Genomic DNA, 9,558 nt, shown 5'->3' on the forward strand with positions numbered 1-9,558 from the left:
ATTTATTTATTAGTCTATGGTTAATGAACTTGATTTGTTAGTTCCCAGCACACTCATAACTAAAATGGGCTTCTTTCTTCTCATGTAAAAGCTAGGTAAGAGACTTTACAAAGGCTCAGCAATTGGGAGTTATAAAATGGCTAAGAGATTAAAAATTTACAAACAAAATTACATGACTGGAGAAGCCAGAAGGGGCAGCGTCTCAGAATGCTTCTCCAAATGAGAGATGTTTGCCCAAGAGGTCACAGTGGAATTTAACAGACTTGCCTCAGCCATCAGTGCATCCTATCCGTGCAGGCCTGGTTGAGTTTCCATCTGGAAAGGCATTGGTTCATCTCACAGCTCTGCAAAGGAGAAGTTGGAAGCCCATCCCATGATCACATGCAGACATGTTCAACCGGTATGGACGCTCTTGTGATAGCCTACATAAGATGCATCATTACAGATGAAGGAATAGGTCACCCACAGCATCCCAGCAAAGCAGGACGGTGCACAGAAGCTTTTCAAAAGGCTGTTATGTGGGAGTTTCCAATGTTGCTTCCAATACTGTTCTGATACCAACGGGGAAGTATTAGCATTCTAGTTGACACTGTGGTATTTGCAGACTGGGTAGTAAGGTTTGGGTTATGAAATAGTTGCTCAAAAGACAATGCATTCCTGCAGTCAGAGTTAGTTTTAGAAGGGATTATATGGGCTTAAAACCTAAAGCAATCATCGCTAAATCCTTATTTTCTCCTTGCCAATGAACAGCATCAGGTAGAATTTGCATTTTGTTTCTTCGATTTTTGCTGTATACTTGAGTAACCCCTGAGAAACTCTGAGCTCCCAATTTCTTAGGAAATGAAAATAACGATGAATTTTCACGCATTCATGATGGGTTTATCAGTTTAATCCATGATCTATGCTCACGCAATAATGCTCTTGTGAAAAGAAGTTTGTATTCTCCCCATACCCCACAGCAAGCTCTCTTAGTTTAAGTCAACCAGTACTATTTACTTTCTATTGTGAGGTATCTGGAATTGGGATATAAAAGTGAAGGAGACAAATAACCTGCTTTTCAAGAGTTTGTGCTACTGGGCATCAAGAGATGGACACTGAAGCTTGAAGAGCTGTGTCTCAAAGTCAAGTCCAAGGTTTCTCTGGGCTGTGGCACCGAGGGACGGGTGGGATTGGAGAGATGTCTTGAGGGCGTGATTCAGAGACGATGCATGAGTAATGACTGTGGATTTTTCCCCAGTTGAATTTGCCAACTCAATTTATTCCTGATCGGTTTGTCATGATGATTATGATCAGCAGTAAGTGTCACACCCTGGACTCCATGGAGAGTTGATGGAGAAGTAATCCATTGTCAACCTGTTTGTATCGGTTTCACCATTATCCTTATGGATTGCCGGGGACGCCATGTGGATATGAAAGAAGAGAAGACAGGCTGAAAAATTGTTCCCGAGAGTCAGCAAAAAAAAAAAAAAAAACAAACAAAAACAAAAAAAACTAAAAGCAAACAAACTAAACAAACAAACAAACAAACAAAAGGAAAGAAAGAGAAAGGAAAGAAAGTAAGAAGGAAGGGACAAAAGAAGGAAGGAAGGAAGGAAGGAAGGAAGAAAGGAAGGAAGGAAGGGAGGGAGGGAAAGATCCAATTTATCCTAACAGTGAAAAAAATATATATTCATAATTAAATGATCACAATATTGATTTTAAGTAGGAAATGGATGCAAGGCAAGGTTGTAAGTAACAATGGCCAGATTTACAGAGCACTGACTCTGTGCAGGCTGAACTTGTAGACACTTTAAAGATACTGCCGTAATCTCTCGAATAGTTATGCTGTTGGGTATTATGAAGTTGTTCATGTCACAATTTAGAAAGCTGAGGCAAGAAGTTCAATAACTTTTCCAGTGCTGCACAGGCTGAGTCTTAGTTTGTGCAGGGTTTCAGCTAAGAAGGTATGAGGTCACAGGGCCACTTAAACATCTGCAAAGAGGGGTAATTGAGTGAATTATCTGAGTTTTCTCATTGTGTTAAAACACTAAAGTTTTAAGCATTGTCAGCGTTTTGAACAGATTTACCTTCCTGCATTTAGTATTTTAAAGAAGCTCTTCAGTTTTCTTTTCCTTGACACTTGGTTGGATTAAGGACATCAATTCAAAATGGGTTTCTATTTCTTAAATTAGGAAGGTAATATGGGAATTGTGAAAGACCGAAGGGGAGATGGTTGAGACGCTGGAGAGGCTGGGATCCTACAGAGTTCTTTCTGCATCTCTCCCTACGCCTCATTCTGTCTCAAGGGGGTTTTGGTGGAAGAGTTATTAACATTCATCGAATTTAGACATCAAATCTTAATGAGCATGGCACAACATGATCATTAATTTTATAACATCATTTTTTATTAGACTCCCAGATGCATTGGATTTTAAGTAGACAATTTAAAAAACTGTATTTTGTTGTTGTTGTTGTTGTTGTTGTTTGCCTACAAAGATGAGCAGTAAGCATAGTGCATGGCCCAGGAATAAGAACACACGCTCAGGCTCAGGGACTAAGAAGCTTTAAACAGTTACCTGAATTTTTGTCAGGAATCTTTGCTCCCCAGTTAGGGGAGAAAGATGATGTTGTTTCAAAGACTCTGGCCACAGGGCAGCTGGAAGCTGACTGTCTGTCCTTCAGGTTGAATCTCTCTCTCTCTCTCTCTCTCTCTCTCACACACACACACACACACACACACACACACACACACACACATCCTTGTTTCTCTGTGCTATCTGTAAGGAAGCCTGGGAAGACTGAAAGACTGTCATTTACTTTCTGTGTCTGGAAGAGAGACTGTTGTGCATTCACTCAGTTGAGACTTCAACTCCAGCCAGGAGGCAGGATTTGTTCCTAAGAAGGACTTTATTCTAGAATAAACCATTGTTTGACAACCAAAGGTTAGATTTTGGCCTCAAATATATAAACAGGTGAGATTTGAAATCTAAACATCCCTTAGGGCATTTTTTTTGCCACCTTGTTCTTCTGAACAATGGTCATTTTCTTTCACCTCCTCTCTTTTAGTGTGACAAAATGTTTAGTGCAAATATCTGACCCCTTCCATTTCATCCAAGTCTTTACACTGGCCTGCTCATAAAAATCTACTTCTTCAGACAGTCCATGATATAGGCATAATATGTTTGACTTCTTGGCCACATAGCTTGCTTTTTGAAGTGCCTGTCTTCCTTAAGATTATCCTCAAATGTAAATCACATTTTTCCTTGTCCCCTACTTCCTAGGTCTTTGGGAATAGTAAGAACAAGTGTGGCTTTCTGTGATTCACACCTCGTCTTCTTTCTGGCTACTTTTCTGATTTCCGACACACTTCAAACTCATTGCTTCTTACTCAGGTTATATTCCATTCTCCATCACAATGCTGTTGTGTGTACCTAGTTCACAGTGCTGTTGTGTGTACCTAGTTCACAGTGCTGTTGTGTGTACCTAGTTCACAGTGCTGTTGTGTGTACCTAGTTCACAGTGCTGTTGTGTGTACCTAGTTCACAGTGCTGTTGTGTGTACCTAGTTCACAGTGCTGTTGTGTGTACCTAGTTCCAGTCGTTGCTACTCATGCATTTGGAGTAATGAACAGATGACAAGTGTCTTCAGTGAGGCATCCACAATCTCTCTATGAACTCAGGAGGTGCCTGGGATGTTACATGGCTCACAGTAATTTTCCACTCCAGCTTATAGTCTACCTCTTGCACATGGGGAATTCCCTTGGTCTGAGGATACATCTGTAATGGAGGTAGAAGAAGGGACAACCCAGTTGCTGGGTCACAGCCATTGTTGAGCCCTATCAGCAATTACATTACTCACATGTTGGTGGTTGGAGGAGGGTATAGAGAATAACCCAGATGGCTTGTCTTATATTCTCTCCTTCATATCTTGTACATTGCCCACTTGTCCATTTTGACCCTAACTTTTTCAGACCTTCCAAAATCCTCAATAATATAAGTAGCAGTAATCTTGATTAATAATTATCTTCTCTTTTTCTCTTTTATCCATGCATCTGTGCATCTTCTATCTATCCATCTATCATCTGTCCATCTATCATTCACCCATCATCCATCCACCATTTTCTATCCACCCATCCATCATTCACCTATCCATCATCCACTCATCGATCATCCATCCAACATTCATCAACCCATCCATCCATCCACCCACCCACCCACCCATCAATCCATCCCATCCCATCCACCCACCCACCCATCCATCCATCCCATCCCATCCACCCATCCATCCATCCATCCATCCCATCCATCCATCCCATCCATCCATCCATCCATCCATCCACCCACCCACCCACCCATCCATCCATCCCATCCCATCCATCCATCCATCCATTTATCATTCATCCATCACCCATCTATCCATGATCTATACATTCACCCATTAATCATCCATTTATGCTTCATCCAGTGAATGGAACATGGGTACTTTTTTCTTAGTAGTATCTAGAACATCCATCAACTTATTTAGCATCATCTTCTATAAGCCATGCTTATATTAAAAAACTTTAATCATTTCCTTCTCACTTGTTGTTTGTGTAAATTTTTATTTAACCAATGATGATTTCTGACTGAATAAGTCATGGACACAGGGTGTAAACTCAACGCTATCAATTCAAAAATCCTGAGGCCACAATTAATACACAGTAACGTTGTAAAATCCTAGACAGGATAAAAAGACTCATTTCTATGTTAACCCCTGTCTGCCTCCATTTCACAAATACCTTCCATTAAGACTAAAAATTTATCTATTTGTCATTTTTATGTTTTCATCCTATTTAACACTTTACGTCTTTTTAAAATTCACTAACATAAAATGTTTTCCTTCTAACCCCTTACTAGTTCATGTTAGACCAGAGTAGCAAGTGTGGAAGACTTTCTTTTCCTTGTTTTGACAATCTTTTTTTAAAAATACACACACACACACACACACACACACACACACATATATACACATACATATATATACACACACATATATATACACACATATATATGTATATTGCTATGCTTTTGTTTGTTTTTCAGATACAAAATAGGGGTAAACATAAACTCTATAGAATGTTTATTTTAGAAACAACATTAGCACCTTTGAAAATGAAAAACTATATTTGGGAGATGAATTATTATATATTCATATATATTATATATTTATATGAATAAATTGTATGTCTAAACTTTTCACATGAAGTTGGGCTGTTAAGTACAATAGGAATAAATATGCTTACTTAAGAAGACAAATTGTCTAAAATTAATCCCAAATCATCTGAACTCAGATGTCTAAGTTTTAGTCAGACTTTAAGCACATGCTTCATTAAATTTTGTTTTATCTGGGGTTTTGCTTTTGGCTTGGGTTTTCCCGTATGCTGCAGGAGAGGCCACTGTGCCCTGTAAACTTTCTTGACCCCTGGAGGATAACACTGTTCCTTCACTTAAACGTGATTTCAGCAAATCAAAAGCATTCCTGTTTCTCCCATATTTGTAGGTAAGCAGTCTGCCTTTAATGATCAAAACCAGGCGAACCAGACGACATTCCCTCAGACTGAGTAATGAGCCTAGAAAGAATAATAGATTTGTTAAAATAGCTATGACACGATCATGTTCTCACTTAGACACTTCTTGGCCTTCTGTAAAGCCTTAAAAATCTACAAAATTCCAAACTTCAACCTGGAGAGATGGTCTGAGAATACCAAAAAAAAAAAAATCTTTTCTAAAAGTTACTGCTTTGTCTTGTTTAATTTGCCTAAGTCCTATCAAGCTCTCCTGCGGTAGCCATCACTCAGGAGGATATTTTCAAAGAATTTCTACTATAGTTAAAGTTTAAGAACAAATGCAAAACATTTGGATTCTGTTTTTATGGCCTCTTGAAATATCGCTTCTGTTTGCTAAAATCTAATTCAAAATAAACATACTCATGTACTGAACGGACCTTCAGTGGTGCCTACTAAATAGCCGGCAGTTTTATGTGACTTGCTCTTATAACAAACTGAATGATGTTTTTGACATAATTAGCAATATTTTATACACCGGAAAATTACCAAATTAGTTCACTTTCACTTTCCAGAAACTACAAAATTCAGTCCTTGTGGCCTAGCTGAGCAGTAATATCAGTTCAGACTCTCTCTGCTAGAATTACAAGAAGTAGCAAAGCCACTGTGGGCTGCTACAACAAGCACCCCCACCCCCACCCTGCCACTCGGATGTGATGCTCCAAATGTGCTGACGTTTTGATTTTGTAATAGGCAAAGTCCGAGGCTCCTGGTGTGGGGTAGCTTCCTCTATACGTGACATCAGGACCTAAGTTCCTTCTCTGTGTGTGCCTTTGCTAGCCACTGAGACTCATTACAAATAGAAGGAAAATACAGAAGGACAGGTACACACACACACACACTCATATACACAAACATGCACACACAGCCATGCATACTCTTACACATGCACACACATAGTCATGTACACTAACATACTCATACACACACACACTCATATATACAAACATACTCTCTCTTTCACACACACACACTCATGTACACAAACATGCACACACATGCACCCACACAGACTCACACCGCCCCACAAGCACATATACACACACAGACATTCACACTCTCACACTCATACTCACACACACATACACACAAACATATATGCAAACATGTACACACATGCACATACATACATGCATACTCATACCATCCCTACATGCACACATACACACAGAGACATGGACACTGATACCCCTTCATATGTATGCCCACACAAAGAGACATGCATGCTCACCTCCCCTACACACACACACACACACACACACACACACACACACACACACGAGGCCTTATTAGAATAAATAGGAAGTGTCATAATTACCAACCTTTATTTCTTGAGGTTTGTTTAGTTCTATATCCAAGACAGAAGAGAAAGCATGTCTTTCAAATTTTTAATAATTAAATTTACTTTGTCTATGAATATCTTCCTGTATGTATGTAAATGCACCATGTACCTGCTGGGTGCCCAAGGAGGTCAGAATAGGACATTGGATGCTCTGCAACTGGAGTCCCAGGCAGTTATGACTATCTGTGGCATCACAGTGCCATGTAGATGTTGGACTGAACCCCGGGTCTTTGCAAAAGCAGCAATACTCTTAACTGCTGAGCCATCTCTCTAGTTCTGAGATAACAAATCTGGGTAGATAACCCAGAAGTCTCGGCTCTAACTTTATTTTAATCCACTAGGCAGTGGCAACAGACTATGAAGAGACGTGAGAGACAGAGCAGAAAATGGAGCCATGCCTTCCAGGAGCTCGGAATTTATTTTAGCAAGGAAAAAGTTAATTTATAAAGAAAACAGGACAAGCTGGTGAGACTAGGAGCCACGTGTGCTACAGGAATGCAGAGAAGAACTCACTAATTGTGGGTAGAATAGGAGAGGACTTCAAGTGGACCTGTAAGGAGAGGAACGTTGATGCTGAGAGAAAAATCAAGTCTGTAAAGTAGAGGCAACTGCGTGGACCTGAGTCCTCTCTCTCAGCTGTCACTTCATTTTGCCTGAGGGAAGGGCCTTATCTCATGGCAGATAGGCCATTTGTTCTGTGAGCAGACAGTACGGTTTGTCACCATAGAGGACACTGCTGGCTTCACCACTTCAACTTTGCTTAACATAAACACTTGAAGCTAACATCAATTCTTCCAGATGATCTTGGCCTTAGATACTTTAATATTTAGCATTCTTATAGCAGGCAAAATAGATTAGGAGTTGGGACTGGCCAAAATTAGCAATGTGGAGGGAATTTTATTCATATTTTTTGCTTAATAATTTGTTTTAATAACCTAAACTAGTATATCATTCTCTCTTCTTGGTTTGGGCCATGACTGCATCTGCAACAGAGCCATGTGATTTTGCTGTGTAAAGAAAGGCTTTTTCCTGTCTTAAATCGACTGCTTGGGCCAGTATATTAAGTTTTGAAGTAGCATCTGTCTACCTCCTTGCTTTATCTTTGGAGGTGAAAAGCTACCAAGACCCTTAATTGTACAAATAGCATCAGGGTTTTTGTTTGTTTGTTTGTTTGCTTGCTTGCTTGTTTGCTTATTACCAGCCACTCAGAAAGCATGCATTTGTAAGCAAATGACTGGGAGAAATTTATAAAGCTTATAAAGAAGTCCACTGCTCCAAGTGAACATTACTGTCCTTTATCCCACCACAGAACAAGAAAGCCCAGGGAAGGGTTCAGAGAGATGGCTAAGTGATTAGGAACACTGAATGCTTTTCCAGAGGACCTGAGTTCAAGTCCCAGCCCCAACATAGTGACTCACAACAGTTTGTAACTCTAGTTCCAGGGGTCCTGATACCCTCACACAGATGTAAATGCAGACAAAACATCAATGTATGTAATAATAATAATAAAAAAGAAATCCCAGCATGAACATACTATTAACTGGGGAGGGGGTGGGAGGTGAGGAGAAGCAGAAAGACTGGGCAAAGAGTGGATGAAGCCAAGTAGTGTGGAGCTCCTTTTTTTGTCCTACGTGTGAACCTGAATCACGGTGGTGAGGGATCATGCCAGTTGGTGAAGGTATACCCTTGTGCCTTTGATTTGGTCATTGTGCTATGCCAGGGTTTTCTACGAGAGATGGCCATCTCTGGAACAAATGCTCACAAATTGTGTGCACTCGGCTCAGAAAATACCTACCATCAATCACATCAGCCACTTCAAGAGATTCAGCTTGCTCCCGTAAGGGTTGACTTGCTGCAGGTGTCAATGTTTGAGGTATATATGTTTAAATACAACTAACATCTAGGCATATTAGATGCCTGCATTGTGTGTGGGAGACAATACAAGCCCCCCTCTAAAGTTCTTTGTTTGTCTTTCCTACAAAAAATGGTTTCCCAGCGTGTCTGTCAAATCAATCCCTGGCCCGGTGAGGATAAGACTTTGAACATCCATGTTCAAAGTTTAGAGTTAGGGTTTAGAGTGAGGGAGTGAAGTATGTTTAAGTGTATAGAAAGGTGGCTCTTTGTTATAACAATAGGAACCTCTGAGAGTGTCTGCTCCTTCGGTACTTGGTTGCACTACTATTGTATGCACCACTACTGTGCTGTCAAAACAAAAGCTCTAGGGCTCTGTGAGAAGAGCCAGGCAAAACTAGTTGTCTTAGTTAGGGTTTTACTGCTATGAACAGACGCCATGACCAAAGCAAGTCATCTAAAGGACAACATTTAATTGGGGCTGGCTTACAGGTTCAGAGGTTCAGTCTATTATCATCAAGGCAGGGACGTGGTAGCATCCAGGCAGGCATGGTGCAGGAGAAGCTGAGAGTTCTACATCTTCATCTGAAGGATGCTAGTGGAAGACTTCATTCCAGACAGCTAAGAATAGGGTCTTAAAGCCCACACCCACAGTGGCACACCTACTTTAACAAGGCCACACCTTCAAATAGTGCCACTCCCTGGGCCAGGCATATACAAAGCATCACACTAGTGAATAGAAAAAAAAAAAAGCTCATGAATAACAACTTGTGGTGAACGCAAT

This window comes from Mus musculus, chromosome 13 (genome assembly GCF_000001635.26).
Source record: "Mus musculus strain C57BL/6J chromosome 13, GRCm38.p6 C57BL/6J".
NCBI classification, from domain to species: Eukaryota; Metazoa; Chordata; class Mammalia; order Rodentia; family Muridae; genus Mus; species Mus musculus.